A 15,351-nucleotide genomic window follows, 5' to 3' on the forward strand; every position below is an offset into this window, starting at 1 on the left:
GGATTACAAGGATGCTGCAGGCTCGTTTAGGCAGGCTCGTTTAGGTGTAAAGAAATACAGTGAACAATTGCAAACGTAGAGAAAGTTGTCATGAACAATAAGTGAACCATAAATCATATTAAGATCTTAAATAAAGATGCAAAAATTAATATCAATAACGGCAACAACCCCTCAAAAAACCTCCCCAAAACAATACCCCAGGCCAAGAGTCTTTTCAGCAGCCTCAGCTTTTGTAGCTGGAGTCAATCAGGGCCCTGTTCTCCCAGAATAGCTAGAAGGGTAGGACTCGAACCAATGGCTTCAAGTTACAAGAAAGGAGATTCCAACTGAACATGAGGGAAAGCTTTCTGATGGTAATAACTGTTTGACAGTGGAACAGACTCCCTTAGAAGGTGGACTCTCCTTCCCTGGAGGTTTTTAAGCAGAGTTTGGATGGCCATCTGTCATGGATGCTTTAGCTGAGATTCCTGCATTGCAGGGGGTCAGACTAGATGACCCTTGGCTCCCTTCCAACTCTCTGATTCTATGAAAAATGCCTATAAGACAGGGAACAGGTCTTCCTGGAAGCACAGCCAAGATGGTATACCTTGTCCTTGACATTTCTGTGCCTTAACCAGTGGGAGGAAATCTAAGCACAGTTCATCTTCCTTCAATTCCTAGCTTAAATCAAACAAACAGAACTCGGTTTCTAACTTTTGTGGCTCCCGGACGTGTTAACGCTTGGAGTTTTTAGCATTTTGCTTGATCAGCACCAGCCTTGGCCATTGGAGCTGGTACAATTCAGGCTTGGTGAGGAATCCTCCTTGTATGACAATGTTCACATGGTGGAGAGGGCAGGGAGTTTGTTGAAGAAAGCAAACCTGAATTAAGTCTTGCTGCTGCATTCTGGGTTTTTTCTTTCAGTCATACAGGCATTTAGTTTCTGGGGCAAATTCAGAGTTCAGCTGCAATACTCAGGACATTGCAGGAAAGAGCTGCAAGTAAGGTGAAAGGGACTAACTTACTGGTAATTTAAGCTGCTTCTCCGTGAAGCAAAAACAAAAAGGTCATTAGGTGACTATCTGTTGGCTTAGCTCAGCATAAGATGGAAGGAACCTGATGCATACATGGAGGTCAGAGGAAGAAGACCAGGATAACTTAAAAGGGATATCGTTTGTTCCATCACAGCAGTTTTTCTTCACTGCGGAATATCCTTCTGAAGGATGCTTGCAGTGGTGAGGATGAACCATGGGCCATTAATAGCTACAGAATCCTATGAAAATGAGTTTCAGGCGATTTAAGGCCGGCCGCTTCATTATCCTGAGCACTATGTAAAGTAAGGACTCAAATTGGAACCTATACTGTAGCGTAAATGTTCCTGTACAGCGTTCCTGTTTCCATGGATGCATTTGCAGTAATTTGCAAGATGCAATGTAGCTCCTGTTCCTTTGATAGAAAAGAAGGGGAAAGCAGCTGCCAGGTTCCTAGCTAGGAAGAAACTCTGCCATCGACAATCTGAACAGCGTGAGCTTCAAGCTGTTTCACATAACTTTTAAGAGGAGGTCAGGACTTGGTAGGACAGGATGTATGTCTATCCTCAGTTTTATATGTATTTAGCAAATATTGGATTTAAGGACTAGAGCAATCTGTGTCCTGGGGAATTGCAAGGTTCTGATGGATTACCTTTCCCGGTACTTTTGGTCATCCCCTCCAGCGCGTTGCTGCAGAAGAATGTTGGGTGTGTTGTACGTAGGGTAGACACTTGTTTCATATTGGGTGATTATCCTCTGCCCTGTTTTGCAGACGTGCAGGGGTTCCTGGTTTATAATTAAGTGTTACTGTAGTTTAGAAAGAAACACATGAAGCTGTGTCCTATTGGAACTGGTGGCCCATTTAGACCCAGAAGCCGCTGACTGGGCAGGAAAGAGCCACTACACAAACTCTGCGGCAGGCGGGTTGCTGTTGCTTATTAGGAGGAAGAAGAACAGGGGAGGTTGACGCAGTGCTAATGCACTGGCAGGAGTCCTGCATTGGCTCTGCTGGTGAGTTTGCACTGGGCTGACCTCTCGGCTGCCTCTTCCTCCTGGAAAGCAAAAGGGACTTGCCTCCTGGGAAATTAGTGCAGCAGCTCCATACCATCTGGTGAGCTGCTTCTGTTTAGACCTGTTCTCTCTAGGAAGAAGTTCTGTAGGGTCTTGGGCAGAGGCCTTCCCCAGTCCTGTTTCCAAAGGCCCATTTAGCTGGTGATCTGACATTGGAAGTTAACACAAGTAAAGCATTACCATACGGATGAGCAATAGTCCCTCTCTAGCAGTGTGGAGTTGTCTCCTCCATTCCCTGCTTAGAGGATTCGTCTGGGTTTCAAGTTGGTGTTACTGTTTCCCCCTTGTCTTAAAATGACAAAAGGAGTAGCTTTATAAACTTGCAGAGATGCTGTATGTTGTAAGGATTTCTCCTTGGGCAATGGAACTTTTCTCCCATGTACCCCCAAATCTGTTCTGGGGGTTCCCTCAACCCTCTGGGGCAGATTTGGGGATGGTAGGAGAGAGGGGAGATTGCACTGTGCTGGTGGTAACCCTTGTGATCAGAGTTATTTAGTTCAGCCCTGCTGATATGAAAAGTGAAAGAAAACCTAAATCTTCATTTCTCTTTCCTCCCTCCCTGCAGTACTGTTGTTTTTGTGGAAAACAATAGTTAACAGATTTAGCAGCTGCAATGGCAAAGAACTGAAACAGCCCCATCTCCCTGCCCCCTGGCATCATAACTCCAATCTGCCCCAGACCTCCCCCCCCCACCCTGCTTGCCTTTTGTGAAACACAACCCACCAAAGTATGTGAAAATGACTGCATTCAGACAGCACCTTATTCCATTTTCTCCACCTGATATTTTAAGGGTTTTTCCTGTGTGATCTTTCACATAGCGTTTAGAGTAGCTTCTGGAAACCAGGGGACTCTAGTGGAAGTTCAGCACTAATTTCTGTGTTTCCAAGGCGGGAATGGGACAACCATTTGCAACTTTGTTAACTCAGAGGAGTTTTGCAGTGTAATTAAATGTGATGGATTTTTTTGGGGGGGGGGTATCCTGGCATATGGTTCTTTCCTGCTGTTTAGAATTTAGCATGACATGGGTGTATGTTGATCAAAAAGCCAGAGTTCCATTATGCAGCAGGTAATGCAGCGTAAAAGGAACATTACAATCTTGGACAGAAACACCAGTCCGATAATCCCCACACCTGTCCCATCTACCTTGGACCTTCCAGGTGTCTCCTAGAGCTCACTTTACACTCTTGCAATTCTGGATTGCAATGGAAGAGCAGTTGTGGGCAAGCTATCTTTCAGGGCAGGTTTCGTTATTGATTTCTTTTGCCGCAATTGGATTTTTTTCACTAGAGGAACTCTGATAATCTCGTAGAAAACTCCAGGGCTATGTTTGAAACCCCTTTCTTTGTTTAAAGACCACATACTCAATTGTGTTATATTAAAAAAGGTAAAGGTAAAGGACCCCTGACAGTTAAGTCCAGTTGCAGGATTCGAACCACCGATCTTTCGATCGGCAAGCCCAGTGGTTCAGACCACAGCGCCATCCGCGTCCCTCTGCTATATTAGGGTTGCCATATTTCAAGAAGTAAAAATCCGGACGCAAAAAGTTTTCCGTCCTTGGAATCCCGGACATGGGACATTGGAACTTGACGGATTGGCTTAGTCAACAGATTCATAGCTAAGCGTGCCCAGTTCTTCCAATCTGTAGAAGCAAAAGCAGGTTTTCCTTCTAATCTAATGGATTTTACTTGTTTTGTGTGAAAGAGACTATGAGTAATTTTCTTTCTTTCTGCAGCTTGGCAGATGCAGAGGCTGAAAAGATTTCTCTGTTGTCCTCATGTAAATTCCCTCCCCCACCCACCCACCACACAGGGAGATTGTATCTTCAGCTCTTTTGCCTGACAACCTGTTTTTGTGCGCCTGCCCATAAATATTTTTGTTTCTTCCAGCTTTGTGGGGTTGCTGGTTGTGGCAGTGGCCAGATCAGATCTAGCAACAAGGCTCTGGATCTGCTTAGCTTGAGTTGCAAAAGGTCTCTCTTTGTTCTTCTTCCAGCTAAGATAGGGGGTTGTTGTCTTCCTACTTTGCATTACCACCTCTTTTACACTTTCCTGCTGTTTTTAGGAAGCTATTGTTAAAAAACAAAAAAATAAGTTGCCTGTATTACGTGTACCCTAACAATCTATATTGCTGTTGGAGCTGGTGGGGGAATTCTAGTGCTTAGGGCAGCCTCCCCACCCCCCAAGGAAACAGGGTAAACTGTTGTGGGCACCACACGCGAATTCCACAACCAAGCACGCACCACAGCCTATTCTACTACCTTTGCTGTAAACCGCTTGCAGGTGTTTAATTTGAGAAAGTGGTATATACATTTCTAGAGAGGGTGCAAAGTGGGGCTGGTGAGGATTATTATTATTATTATTATTATTATTATTATTATTATTATACCCCACCCATCTGGCTGGGTTTCCCCAGCCACTCAGGGCGGCTTCCAGCACAATATTAAAATACGATTCATCAAATATTAAAAGCTTCCCTGAACAGGGCTGCCTTCAGATGTCTTCTAAAAGTCAGATAGTTGTTTATTTCTTTGACATCTGGTGGGAGGGCTTTCCACAGGGCGGGCGCCATTACCAAGAAGGCCCTCTGCCTGGTTCCCTGTAACTTCACTTCTCACAGTGAGGGAACCGCCAGAAGGCCCCTGGAGCTGGACCTCAGTGTCTGGGCAGAACGATGGGGGTGGAGACGCTCCTTCAGGTATACTGGGTCGAGGCCATTTAGGGCTTTAAAAGTCAGCACCAACACTTTGAATTGTGCCCGGAAACATACTGGGAGCCAATGTAGGTCTTTCAGGACTGGTGTTATGTGGTCTCGGCGGCCGCTCCCAGTCACCAGTCTAGCTGCCGCATTCTGGATTGGTTGTAGTTTCCATGTCACATTGAAAGGTAGCCCCACGTAGAGCGCATTGCAGTAGTCCAAGTGGGCGATAACTAGAGCATGCACCACTCTGGCGAGACAGTCTGTTGGCAGGGAGGGTCTCAGCCTGCGTACCAGATGGAGCTGGTAAACAGCTGCCCTGGACACAGAATTGACCTGTGCCTCCATGGACAGCTGTGAGTCCAAAGTGGCTCCCAGGCTGCGCACCTGGTCCTTCAGGGGCACAGTTACCCCATTCAGGACCAGGGAGTCCTCCACACCTGCCCGCCTCCCGCCCCCTGTCCCCTAGAAACAGTACTTCTGTCTTGTCAGGATTCAACCTCAATCTGTTAGCCGCCATCCATCCTCCAACCGCCGAATGAGGCCTTGGAGCTTGGGAGACCCAATGGCCTGATGGAGAAGTCTACAGGGGTTGCATTTGACACACAAGCTTTGAGTTTCTTGCACGGTGGGAAGTGTCCATTCAGACTTGCTGGTTTGATGGTCCGTACTAGCCAGTTTGGGTCACTTGAGCACACAGGATTGGGTGAACAGAAGAAAGAGTGTTTGTACCAAACAGGCCACCTTTAGATGTCTTTTCAAAGTTATGTTATCCTATATACACACAGAGCTTCCTGTGATACAGAACGGCCATCTTGCCTTCTCCATGCATGCCCACTGAGGATAAGTGCAAGTGGTATTGATTCTTTGTGGTTCATAGCAGGGAGAAATATATATAAATATTTGTGTCATGTTTATGTTCAGTTTTACCTCTGTCTTTGGGAGGCATTCTTGTGTACTTGGAAGTTCCATGTTCACCTGTGTAAAGTACACCTAGATAATGTTGTTTGTGGACATACTTTGAATACCTCGTTGCTTGAGGTGGGATTGACTGTAACTGCATGCAGATGTCATAACTGATGAAAGAATTAGACACCCAGGGTGTGTGTGGGTGTGTATCACACACACACACACTGGTACCTCGGTTTTTGAGCTTCTCAGAAGCCGAATGTTTTGGAACCCAAACGCCGAAAACCTGGAAGTAAATGCTTCCATTTTCGAATGCGTCTCAGAAGTTGAACGGTTTCCGCTGCGTTTTTTTTTCAATTTTCCTCATTGATTTTGCAGACTGCCCTTTGCACCTCGGTTGTCGAATGTTTCGGAAGTCAAACGCTCTTCCAGAACGGATTACGTTCAACAACCGAGGTACCACTGTATATATAGTTTTTAAAATGTTGCAGTATTAATTGTATTAGGCTTGACTTTGTGTGCCTGCATTTGATGACTCCTGCATTGCATTCCTTCCCTTTCTGACCCGGAAAGTGGCACAAATTGTCACCTGGGATGCTTTGCGTTGTCTGCTTTGAGTTAGCACCAGGGCGAAATCCAGCGTCTCCTTGATAGGTTCCAAGGAACAGATAGGGACAGCAATGTCAACAACCCTGTCAATGGGCTGATCGCTAAGGAAACAATGACAAAGTAGGACATTTGAGACCCAAATGGCCTGAGCAGTTAGGGGCACCCCAAGGTAGTTGTGGGGTTGAAGTCGCCGGTATGGAACCAATGAATGTTTTACTTCTCATAACCTGTAACCTTTCTTAATGTACGTAGAAGGATGTTTGTGCTTTAAGAATGTTCAGATGTTTTATGGCTCTTCGTGTGCTGTGCCTATAAACCCTTGTGGCAGCAGACCTTAAGCGGCCATTCGGCTAGAACAACTTCATTAAGTTGAGCTCTGTCCTATTCCAATAGTCTCCAATAAACTCCAGGTCCTTAACTAGATCTGCTGAAGTTTGCTGTAATGCGCTTGGTTCCGTGTTTTATTTAAAAGCTGCTCTGTCACCTGGGCAACAAACAGGTGTTGTAGAAGTAAATTCTTACCACGTTAACTGTCACTTGGTGTTCACCTAAATAGTCTGTCCAAGATTTCAGGCAGGGAGTCCCCCTCTCCGGCCTACTTCAAGATGTTAGGAATTTAAACAGGCACCTTCTGGTCCATTTAGGAGGAGTGCTGGAGCCAGCCTGTATCTATTCATGCTTATTTATTTATTTATTTATTTTAAAAAGTTTATGTATATTAGCATAATAGTCACAACAGTAAACAATACCTAGGGTTAGCAGTAACTAAACAAAATGCTTTGAAAATCTAGGAAATTGCCAGCCAAAGGACTTTTTAAATAGCCATCTTTAGTTGTAAGAGCCTAGGGTCTTAAAAAGAGAGTACGCAGTTGCATTTTGGCCTCATTCAGCGGGGTCATTTTTAGGCGTGGGTTGAAGTGGCTGTAACATTAACCGCTCTCGAGTTGACACTAGATGCAGTCTGCTTGCTTTTATATTATCTGTCCTTTTGCCTCCCGTAGATCTGCATATAACCTTTTCTGTGTTTTGCCTTGGGTCTCGTTAATGTTGGTTGTGGCGTCGTGCCACGTAGCTAGGATAGCACCTCGATCCTGACCGCGATCCTTTCTCCGCCTGTCTTGGGCCCAAGGTACCAAGCGACACCCGACACAACTCTCTGCAAGAAACGTCAGTGGTTCTAATTTTAGGTTTGACCAAGTTCTCTTTGCCGTGTTTCCCAATTGTTTGTGGTTTCAGCCAGTGATTAATCAGTAATGCCATGAAGCAGCTCATGAGTTGCCATTCACAGGGTGAATTTGATGTGTGATGACAGCTTGAGGATCACTTGATTGATATTTTTATAATCACGTTTCCGATGAAGTTTCCTTCTGGCATTAAGATAAAATTATTCGGGCCTTGTTTTGGATTCCCTTACAGTTTAAACGGAGCAGCAAATATTTTTGACTTGAGTTGTTAAATCTTTATCCCTCTTTCTCTTCTTCTCCCTTCTAAATAAATACAACAGTTTTAAAAATCTGCTTTCAGTTTTAGAAAAAGAAAAACTTTTATATGCAAAAACACAGCCAGGAGATAACTTCATCCCATTGTACTTTGTGTGTGCTTCCTTTATAGCTGATAATCAAAACTTAACCTACCTGATGTTTTATTACTATTAATGTGTTTAATAATATATCCGTTGCTGTTACTGCTGTTTTTCATAAATCTTTATTTTATCTTTTGTCCTTTCATGGTTTTCAGTAAACGAATCTTAGGACCAAATCTTTTTTTTTTATTTACATTGTGAATTTCTAAGAAGTCTTGCCAGAAGAAGGAAGGGATACTTTATGGCATGGTTTTATTATAATAATTTGGATTATTATTATTATTATTATTATTATTATTATTATTATTATTAAAGAGACTTGTCTTAGAGAAGATTGGAAAACATTTATTGAATATATGGGAAATAATTGTGTACAGCTGAAAAAGCTGGCAGCATTCAACAGTGTAAATAAGTTTTGATGGATTCAGTAATGAAATATTGAATGGTATTATTTTATGTAAAATATGCAGGAATTTATGATAAGTAAAATGAACCATGGAAAGAGAAGAAGGGAAGTCATTGATATCTTAAGGATGTAAAAATGAGTATTTTAAATTGTAAAACAGAAAATTTAGTAAGAATTACATACAAAAAAAGAGAGGGGGGATAGATATTCCCCCCCCAATCCCCTCCATCTGCAGCTACAGCACCTAAAAATTTTTTTTTTGCATTTTAAGATTGGGGCGTTCTTAAGAGAGTTGTAAGATCTTTCTATAAATGGGTTGTCTGAGTAAGTATCGGGGTTTTCTTTTTCTATGTTTTTAGTGGTTCTCATTTTTGTGCAGGCAACCCCCCACCCCGTTCACACGGGGGTTGCAATCCGAGGCACTGTGCGTGTCTGTGAAATTGCATATAATTGAAACCCATTGGGAAAACCCCAGCAAACGCCCTGTCTTTATGGTGTTTCTGGGTCACTTCCAGGTTCGGCTCAATGCAGATATTGAATGCATGTAAACAAGGTGCTTGCCTGTATGTAAATACCACCTTGAGACCTGTCAGGGAAAAAGATGGGGTGGGTATGTATGTATGTATGTATGTATGTATGTATGAATGGTTGGTTGCTTAAAAAGTTGTCTTCGCCATCCCAGCATGAGGTGCTGTTGCTTGCACAAGCTGTTTTTTGTGCATGCAAAGCATTATGGTCTGCAAAGGGTGTGTGTATGTGTGGGTGGGTGGGTATAAACTCTATAAAGTTGAGAAAGTTGACCCTTTCATTGCAGTTGCCTCAGTTTCTTGGTAAATTCTGGCTGTAGGAAAACCGAAGCCCCAAACCTAGCCCCACCCCCCATCCCCAAAGACTAAAAAAACTCATGTCATCAACACGGGATTTCTTCAATTGAATTTGCAACGGTCATAGTTTTTTTCCTGCGAAAAGTGCAATTATGCGGAACAATATATACTGGGATACCTAGCAAGAAAAAGGATGTGGTTGTTTCGGTGCTGGAAATTATTTAAATGCCTGTCAGACGATGACAGGCTATGATTAAATTCCACGTCAGGACATGGGTTAAAGTGGCCTCATGTTCTAAATAATAATAATAATAATAATAATAATAATATAAATATAAATATAAATATAAATATAAATATAAATATAAATATAAATAAATAATTTATTTATTTATACCCTGCCCATCTGGCTGAGTTTCCCCAGCCTCTCTGGGTGGCTTCCAACAGAATATTAAAATACAATAGTCTAAATAACGTAATGGTAAGTATCGGGAATGATACAGCTTGTGGAACACAGTATGTCTTGGTGGAAAAACAGTTACCCAGTTTAAGAAAGTGTTCGCTGGTTAATCCATATGTGTTTTTAATATGTATACAGCAGCAACACTACTTTTCAAAGAAATAAGCCTGCTTTCTTTGGTTTTTTATGCTTTTAGATACTGCATCTGTTGCAACAGGTCCCATCTAGGAAGTGGCGTGTCCCTGTCTGAGAGAAAAGGGGAAGTGTTTCTTCCATGGTGGGGCCAGCTACCCATGGCTTTTCTAAGAACCATTAAAAAAATAAATCCCTCATATTTCTTTCCAAATCTGAGGTCACCATTGGTAGTCCTCATCCAAGTGTCACTGCCAAGGCAGATCCTGTGGGTGCCTATGGGATGTGTTGCTAGTGTGTGAAAACAGTCCAGATCCAAGGATTCCCCAGGCATGCACCTCCCAATCAGGTGCTATCCTGGCGCCTGCGCATCTTCACTTGGTCGCAAGTGGCCGATAGCCAGCTGCAAAATGCGCCTGGTGCCTGGCTAATTGTGAACGCTGCTTTCCAGAGAAGCTCACCTGCTGCTAATTTAGATAGGGTTGGGCAAAGACTTTAACATAAGTTGAAGCTTTCACTTTCTAAAGGTTTCAGTTTTATTGATTAATGTACGTTGTGGTGCATTTTGTAGTGTACATAATACCTCCTTATGGTTCAGATTGTGTATGTTTAGCATGCCGTCCAGGGAACTTCGGTAGCAGAGCGGCATAGAAATTACATTAATACATAACTTCTGCTGCCCAGTTTAATCAGAGACACCTTTTTTTAATGGACTGGAAACTCTTTTAGTAGATTAGACTAACCAATGAATTGAACCAAATGTTCAGCCCTGACTAAGTCATTGTGGAAGGCTTAGGCCATCAAAAATAAGACCATAAGCCATGGGCGTAGCCAGGATTTATGTTGGATTTAAGTATTTTTTATTGATTTACTTGATTTGAGGAGGGGGAGCTGCTCCCCAGGACTGCTTGCATCAAACAGAGCACGTTTCCAACTCTAGCAAAACGTTTTTAATGGCAATCTTCTTCTTTCTCTAAAGAAATTTTCAGGAAAAAAATTCCTTCCTTGAAGGAGGAGTACAAATGGGAGCACAAAGCAGTTCACTCGTGTCAGCAGATATTTTCTTTCTTTCTTTCTTTCATCCAGGGTCCCAGATAAGTGAATTTTCTGCCGAAACCAGCACAAGTCTCAGCCTGTTAAGGAAATGGGGGAGTTTGTTTGCATGGCAACTTCAAGGAAATCTGAATAGGGTGTGAGAGAGGAAGGGAGAAAGAGTAAAGAGTGCAAGCGCCTTGTGTTTTTACAACAAACGCCTCATAATCGCTGCCAGAAAAAGAGAGGAGCCTTCGCTATTGTGGCAATACAGGTTTAAACATGGAGTCAGTGACAACAGGCTGGAATGTTAAACAAAACCTGAAAAGGCCTTTACTCTAATTATAGCTAGAAGCAACCGGCCAGTACCTTGGAGATGCAGTGATGAGGAGAGCCTTAATGAAATTGCCTCACAGGCATGGCTGAGGTGGACAGAGGACTCTGTTTTGACAATAGCACTTGTTTTGTGGAAATCTTGACCAGAAGCGTTGAGTTCTTTAAACAAATTTTATTAAATAAAGATATTGTATATCATTAAGCTCAACTTCAGCAGATCACTGGCTTCTTGTGAAAAGCCTTGACTAAGCAAAAGCTAGACCACAAACTTGACATGAGCCAACAGTGTGACGCAGCAGCTAAAAAAGCCAATGCAATTCTGGGCTGCATCAATAGGAGTATAGCATCTAGATCAAGGGAAGTAATAGTGCCACTGTATTCTGCTCTGGTCAGACCTCACCTGGAGTACTGTGTCCAGTTCTGGGCACCACAGTTCAAGAAGGACACTGACAAACTGGAACGTGTCCAGAGGAGGGCAACCAAAATGGTCAAAGGCCTGGAAACGATGCCTTATGAGGAACGGCTAAGGGAGCTGGGCATGTTTAGCCTGGAGAAGAGGAGGTTAAGGGGTGATATGATAGCCATGTTCAAATAGATAAAAGGATGTCACATAGAGGAGGGAGAAAGGTTGTTTTCTGCTGCTCCAGAGAAGCGGACACGGAGCAATGGATCCAAACTACAAGAAAGCAGATTCCACCTAAACATTAGGAAGAACTTCCTGACAGTAAGAGCTGTTTGACAGTGGAATTTGCTGCCAAGGAGTGTGGTGGAGTCTCCTTCTTTGGAGGTCTTTAAGCAGAGGCTTGACAACCATATGTCAGGAGTGCTCTGATGGTGTTTCCTGCTTGGCAGGGGGTTGGACTCGATGGCCCTTGTGGTTTCTTCCAACTCTATGATTCTATGATTCTATGATTCTAGACATGCTCTGCAGTCTGAGTGGGAGTGCTGAAAGGATTATTGATTGATTGATTATTGACTACGTCTGAAGGTGATGTGCAGTGTTGTTGTTTAGTCGTTTAGTCGTGTCCGACTCTTCGTGACCCCGTGGACCAGAGCACGCCAGGCACTCCTGTCCTCCATTGCCTCACGCAGTTTGGTCAAACTCATGCTGGTAGCTTTGAGAACACTGTCCAACCATCTTGTCCTGTCGTCCCCTTCTCCTTGTGCCCTCCATCTTTCCCAACATCAGGGTCTTTTCCAGGGAGTCTTCTCTTCTCATGAGGTGGCCAAAGTCTTGGAGCCTCAGCTTCAGGATCTGTCCTTCCAGTGAGCACTCAGGGCTAATTTCCTTAAGAATGGATGCGTTTGATCAACTTGCAGTACAAACCCAAGAGTGCAGTACAATCAATTAAAAGCTGTTAAGCGCGCGCGCACACACACACACACACACACGGAACATAAATGAAATCAGTGCGATTTTTCTAGAAAAAGAGGTGCCAGAACTTGCCATGAACACCTCCCTCATTCTCTTATAATGGCAGTGGCGCCAACCTGAAAGGTGCCAGAATTGAATGCCCTGAATGACACCATATAGAGCAGGCACTTATGGCAAAGGCCCATTTATCCAGCTGGGAAAGCCTGCCAGAACAAAAATGCCTTCTTGCTAAGCTTTTTATGATAGACAGTATAATGAAATGTATCACAAGACATATGTGGCAAAAAAGTGGACGGTAAATAATAGAAGCTTCTTGTTCCTGCGCTTGGTCTTTTAACCACAACTCCAGACATTTTTATGACACCCATCCGCACTGTGCTTGATTTTAAAAGAGCTGATATGCAGTAGAATTATTGAGGAAGAAAAATCGCACTTGGCATAGACCAGTTGGTTCCCAACATTTTTTGGCCCCACCTAAGCATCTCTAAAATCCTGATGCCCGCTCCCTGTGACATATAATTCTTATTGTTCAAAAACTGAACTCCTGTTCACATGGAGGAAGCCTAAAAGGCCATTCACTGTTAATAACTCATTCTCTAATTGCCCCCCTTAAAAAACAAATTGCCCCCCCCGTGGGGCATGTGCCCCACGTTGCGAACCATGGGCATAGACAGTACCTTCCCACAGACGTGGGCGACTGTGGCTCACACTTGGAATCCCACTGGTAAATCTTACGTTGATACTTCAAGTGTCAGAACCTAGGTGCCAAATGGCTCCCAAAGTCAAGGTTGCAGTCGCCAAAACAAAGTCTAGTTGCCATTTGGGGGCAAGACGGCTCTAAAGTCTTATTTTTCAAATGATGGACTGACTGTGATTGATTCTAAGTTAAACATCTGGCTAGTTCAGGTGACACCTTTGAGCTAGGTCAGGCACCCCCAAACTCAGCCCTCCAGATGTTTTGGGACTGCACTTTCCATCATCCCTGACCACTGGTCCTGTCAGCTAGGGATGGTGGGAGTTGTAGTCCCAAAACATCTGGAGGGCCGAGTTTGGGGGTGCCTGAGCTAGGTTAAGAACTTTGAGAACTTAATGGTGACTGCTCCTGCTCAGGCTGCACAGAGAAAGCATTTTGGTTCCAGATACTCATTCCAATGGTGCAGATAAAATATAACGGATAGAATTCTACAGGATGTGTTGCTAGTGTGTGAAAACAGTCAAGATCCAAAGATCCCTCAGGTATATGCACCTGGTGGAGACATTAGGCACCATTCCGGCACCCAGGCATTCCAGCATCGGTCACAAGTGGCCGATATGCAGGTGCAAAATGCACCTGGACCCTTGCGAATTTTGAATGCTGGGTATTCCCAGAATTCATATCCCTTCTCTGCCATGAATCTCACTGGGTGTCCTTGGGCCAGTCTTCAAGCTTTAGCTTAACCTACCTCATAGGGTTGTTGAGAGGTTACTATAGAGAGGGGAAGACCCATCCCTGCCACCCTGAGCTTCTTGGAAGAAAGTTGGGATATAAGTACAAGAAACAAGTAATTAGACGATAACGGTTTATAAATAATAAACAGTGCAAATAAACACTTGGCAACTGCTTTGCATGCTTCTCTAGATAACCAGGAGACAATAGACAAGCATAGTGGCAGCTTCTAGAATATCTAGGTATTTCCTAATGTCTTTAGAATCGTGCAAGCAGGAGTGTTTGACTGGCTTCTCGCCTGCTGGCTGGCTCCATCTCCATGTCTGACTCATCCCTTCACATGGCAGAAGGAAGGCAGGGCCAGGACATCCCTGCTCACCCTCAGGTGATTCTAATAACATGGGGAGGGGGATTGAATGCCCAAAGATGGTCTATGAGAAGTAGGTGGCAGAGAAGTGACTTGTGTTAGCCCTCCTGGTGCTGCAGGTTGACCAAAAGGCAGTCGATTGCAGCTCGGCGGCTGGTTTTGCTCGGCAGCTTACCAGCCATTGCAGAAGACAATTTTCCTGTCTTAGATGTTGTGACGTGTGCAGATGGCAAGCACAGACCACAGAAGCTGATCAGATCTTAGCTTCCCTATCCAAAAACTGTACACTGAGGACACCTGAAAAAAGAAAAGAAAAGAAAAGGGATGGTGCATATTAGGAGTGAGAAACACAGGACTTTGGAGCAACTAAATGTGGTATGGAAATTAGGAATGCAGTAGGAACCTTAAGGAAGGGTGTGTGTGAAAATGTGTTGGCTTCTCAATTCAGCCAAGGGAGATGGTGTTAAATGTTCCATAGTCCACATAAGTGCTTTCCTTCCTTCCACAGATGATGTTGGGTTACAGCACCCCTCAACCCTGATTTTTGGCTAAGCTGGCTGTGGATGATGGGAGTTGGAGGCCAACAGTATCTGGGTACTCGAGGTTGAATTGGAAGCCCAGCTTTAGAGGGAGGAGAGTGTTCACGTCTGTCCTCTCAAACTGCAGAATGCAGTCAGTATGGCCGATATATTAGTAGTAAGTAGGTTATTCCTGTCTGCTTCTATGGAAGAGGAAGTACTTAGCTGCTGGAATAAACTTCAGCCATGTCGTTTGTCATCTCAGTAGGTGAGAATGCGCCAAATGAACAGGAGTACTTTTTTCCTGGCTGTAAACTGTTCTGAGAGAGTTAAGTTCAAAGGTAGCCTAAGCCCATTCCCCACAACAGATTGAATAAACCTCTGCAGCTGAGGTGACCTCTGTCAAAAGTGCTAGGTGCCATTGGAGGTGGCTGTCGCTATTCATCACCATTTTGTGAACATCCAGGAGCCATCTAGCTGGCTGGTGGTTGAAATGCAGTGCTGGACTAGATGAATTATTGCATGCTATTGTGTGTACAGACTAATCATTAACTTTCTGAGTGTGGATCCTGATGTGGTCAAAACAGATCAAGATAGGAG

At 43.9% G+C, this 15,351-nt stretch overlaps 1 protein-coding gene across 1 annotated transcript in view; it reads left to right on the top strand.

Annotated features, from left to right (window-relative positions):
• The window catches only part of RBM38 (RNA binding motif protein 38), a 32,370-nt gene that overhangs the window by 15,101 nt on the left and 1,918 nt on the right, over nt 1–15,351 (top strand). The window lies entirely within an intron of this gene.

This window comes from Podarcis raffonei, chromosome 6 (assembly GCF_027172205.1).
Source record: "Podarcis raffonei isolate rPodRaf1 chromosome 6, rPodRaf1.pri, whole genome shotgun sequence".
Taxonomy (NCBI): Eukaryota; Metazoa; Chordata; class Lepidosauria; order Squamata; family Lacertidae; genus Podarcis; species Podarcis raffonei.